General features: G+C 36.6%; 1 long non-coding RNA gene across 1 annotated transcript; it reads left to right on the top strand.

Annotated features, from left to right (window-relative positions):
• LOC130190983 (uncharacterized) lies at positions 1–1,324 on the top strand. The gene is made up of 2 exons (XR_008831093.1): positions 1–616; positions 967–1,324. It is a non-coding gene; the product is annotated as an uncharacterized LOC130190983 (long non-coding RNA).
• The last annotated feature ends 2,562 nt before the right edge of the window (positions 1,325–3,886 follow it).

Here is a 3,886-nt window from a genome sequence, read left to right on the forward strand (position 1 = left end):
CATCGAAGCTGCCGTGATGCGCGCACACGGGTGAGCACCGCGTATTCGGTCCTATCAATCCCCGACAACGTGAAGCATCGGCTACTTTAGAAAACATGGCAGGATGCAAGTTCAACAACGGCTTGAAAAGAACGAGTGTTTCTGGTCACGGTGGGTGAAATGCTTCTGAAGCTGCGTTATGTGTCGCGAGACTTTCCAGCGGTGGAATCTCACGTGCAGAGCAAGAAGCACAGAGACTAGCGAAGGCCGCCAGCAGCGCGGGGCTAGCTGCTGCTCCGCCGCTAGCTGCTGCTCCGCCGCTAGCTGCTGCTCCGCCGCTAGCTGCTGCTCCGCCGCTAGCTGCTGCTCCGCCTCTAGCTCCTGCTCCGCCGCCCGCAACGACATCAACTACAACGCTGGAGGTCACCGGAGGAAATCCAGCGCCGTGCAACAAAGAGCTCATCACCGAAGACCAACGCTGCAGTGCGTTCTTCATTCTGTTCCACGAGACTCTGGACCAGACCACCGCGAGCAGACAGCTGGACTTCATGTGCGTTATTGGTGAAATGACCAGGTCCAGTCAGGATCCTGTGGAGCTCATGGGCCATGACACCAGGACCTACTTCAGCACCTCAAAGTAAGTCTAACATAAATATATGTATTAACTAACCTCATGTATATGAGTATGTGTTTCATATAGTTAAGCTTTACTCATGTGTCAAGTTAATAACAGCTATGCATAGGCGCACTACACATTAATTAAACTAATTAAAAATAGTTTTAGAATGGTAGTAGAGTGGTGTTTACCTGTCAATATGTCTACATAGTGTTCACTAGGCTCAAGAGATGGCTCACGTTGCTTAATTTGTAAAAATAGTATTCATTCCTATTTATCCAGTCTGACATTAATCTGAAGTGGTGGTGTCATGAAGAGATGTGGTGACTGTTGTTTGGCTAATGTCTGCCTTTTTTCTTTCTTTTTTCCAGGAGAATGGACCAAATGTCAACTGGAAGTTTTTATATTAATACAGTTTGAAAAGGATTGTTTTCCTAGTATATTCACAAAAGCTCAGGAGTAGACATGAACCTGTGCACAAACATCCATCACATAGAGACATGAGAACTCACTCACACACACACCCACACACACATACATTCTATTATGTAAATGAATTTGCATTTTAAAAGCAGCTGGAAATGTTATTTGTTATTTTATGGATTTTTTTGTTCAAAAGGAACTATGTTGCATGTATTTTTTAAATATATTTACTTAATTTTAGAGACATGTGTTCATGGGACTTAAATGTTCTGAAAATGTATTAATAAATATAATTTACAACAGCAATGACATTTGTATTATCCTTTTGCATTACACCATACTGTTAATTTTGAACAGACATCAGTGTGTTTACTTTGAATTAATTAATTTAGATTAATGTATATTTCCATCGTAAATTAGGTCTTAAATTTTATTTAGACGTGGTCTTAAAAAGTCTTAAAAAGTCTTAAATTTCACTGGTTTATTCCTGTAGACGCCCTGATATATGTTAATTAAACCGTTATTAGGCTAATCATCGGTAGTTTTAAAACTGGAAAGTTTGTATATAAGTAATTTATCCACCCGATTAATGCAGTATTTACCTTTTATTGTGATTCCGTGAACATATGTATTATATAATATGTATATATATATATTAATTATATGATTATTAGGCTGATGAGAATAATTAAATTGGCTATAAGATTTTTTAAATATTTATATTATATAGAAATATTATTTAAAGCTGTATAGTTCAGCATTGACTATTATAGCAAGAATAAGAATACATTTTATTATTTAAAAGAAAAATGAATTTGCGCTTTAGATCCAGAAATATAATATGACATTTTATTTTTAAAAGAAATATTATTTCAAAGCATTGAAGTTCAGCATTGACTATTATAGTAATAATACATAGATTATATATATATGATATATATAATATACTGGAGAGAGGAAGTTCTGTATTTTCTATAAAATAATGATAACTATATTTAGTAAATACAGAACTGCACTTCTCCAATATATTTATATATATATACAGTATATATATATGTATATATTGGAAAGAGGAATTCTGTATTTTCTAAATATTTAACGAAAAAGAACAACAGTATTTCCCCCAGTAACCTGAGAGATCCTCCAGATGTCCCCTGATAGGAAATTGACCACAGACACAACTTTCATGCAAAGAGTTTATTTATGAATCAGACTGCAGTATCATACAACAGTAGCACAATCATATGACTATGGATTATGCTCATATTTATAGATACAAAGATAAAGGCATGTCTTAAAGGAAGAAAAAAATGAATGACTTTCTTATTTACTCTAAAAATAGCTTTTAAATACTTGGCATAGTTTTGTAAATGAAATTATGAAACATAATGTTTGCCCACTGGTTTTTACTATTGGAGTACCAAATGCAAATATACTTTATGAAAAAACATTGTTTTCCCTCCTCTCTCTCTCTCTCTCTCGCATTTCATGCAAGGAAGAAAAAAAAGATGTCAGTGAGTACAAAAAAGCACTTAAATCTCATATGAAAATAGAAAATATTACAAGTGTGCATAATTACTTCATGTTGCACATAACCTGCAGTACAAAAAAGTCAAATGACACTATGTTCAAGTGTACCTGACATGCCAATTATTGGGGGGGGGGGGGGTTTGGGAAGGGGGTGTGTGTGTATGTATTGAAATAGCTATTTAAATGTCGTTGGGGGGGCAGTTTACACACAAGGGCGAGGCTAATACGCCTTTCGGTCTGCAAAATGAATTTTAATGAGATGCGTCAGTAGTTATGGGCGTGCCAGCTGGTCTTCCCCGTGATGCTGTCTCGAAACACCGAATCTCATCCTGTAGTTTTTCTTTTATTTTCTTCTAAATTATGCTTTTTTAAAATTTATTTCAAGTTCACAGTTTTGATTGAATGTTCCCTACAGATAAAACTATATATATCCACAATGCTACTGTACCTCTGCAGCCAGAGGGATGGCAGAACAGTGAGTCGTAAAGGTATGAAACAGTGCTCATAGGTTAATATTTGGCATTGCCCGGAGTATAATGTTAATGCACACGTAATAAGGCGACATGATTATTCCAAATTTACAAGAAATGTTTTGAAATACAAGAGTTTGATCAAATGCTACAACTGCAAAATGCTACATAACAAGTAAGTGATTTAAACAACGATGGTTTACTACAAACATGTCGATATACGTTAAAACAATGCAGCGCTGTCGTTGTGGGAAAAACCACATAACTGCACCCTGGATTATTTTTTGGGATGATTAATTAAAGTTTTTTTTTAGTGACGATTTAAAATGTATTTAAAAACCCTTGTACGAAAAAAAAAAGTTGTATTTTCTTTAGCAAATTCGTGTTTTTCTTAGCCAAAAATAGCATACTGCATTGTATCCTTTAGTGCAATAAGTGTTCGGGACATTTCACACAAAATGAACACACCGTGGAACGAAAGAAACAAAGGAAGGAAGGAGGAGGAGGAGGAGGGAAAGGAAGGAAAGAATTGGGAGGGATCGAAGGAAGGAAAAAGGGAGAAAAAAATCCCAATTTTTATTATTTCTAAAAATGTTTTTTTTTTCTTCGAGGAAACCAACAACAGAACAATACATGATTTTGAATTGGAAAACGTACAAAGACAAAACAACAAAGACACCGGTCATGTTCTGAACCAACAGGGATACACAGCTGGGATGGATGGACGTGTCAAATATCACAACGTTGACTGGTAGCGTATGAAAAAAAAGCACTATCGATTAGAAAGCATGGCACAATGGAAACGTTCCCACCACATCGACACTGGCGACAATGACACCCCGCCCCCCCCTCCCCGGAGGGGGGGGGG

The sequence above is a fragment of the Pseudoliparis swirei genome, unplaced genomic scaffold, assembly GCF_029220125.1.
Source record: "Pseudoliparis swirei isolate HS2019 ecotype Mariana Trench unplaced genomic scaffold, NWPU_hadal_v1 hadal_25, whole genome shotgun sequence".
Taxonomy (NCBI): domain Eukaryota; kingdom Metazoa; phylum Chordata; class Actinopteri; order Perciformes; family Liparidae; genus Pseudoliparis; species Pseudoliparis swirei.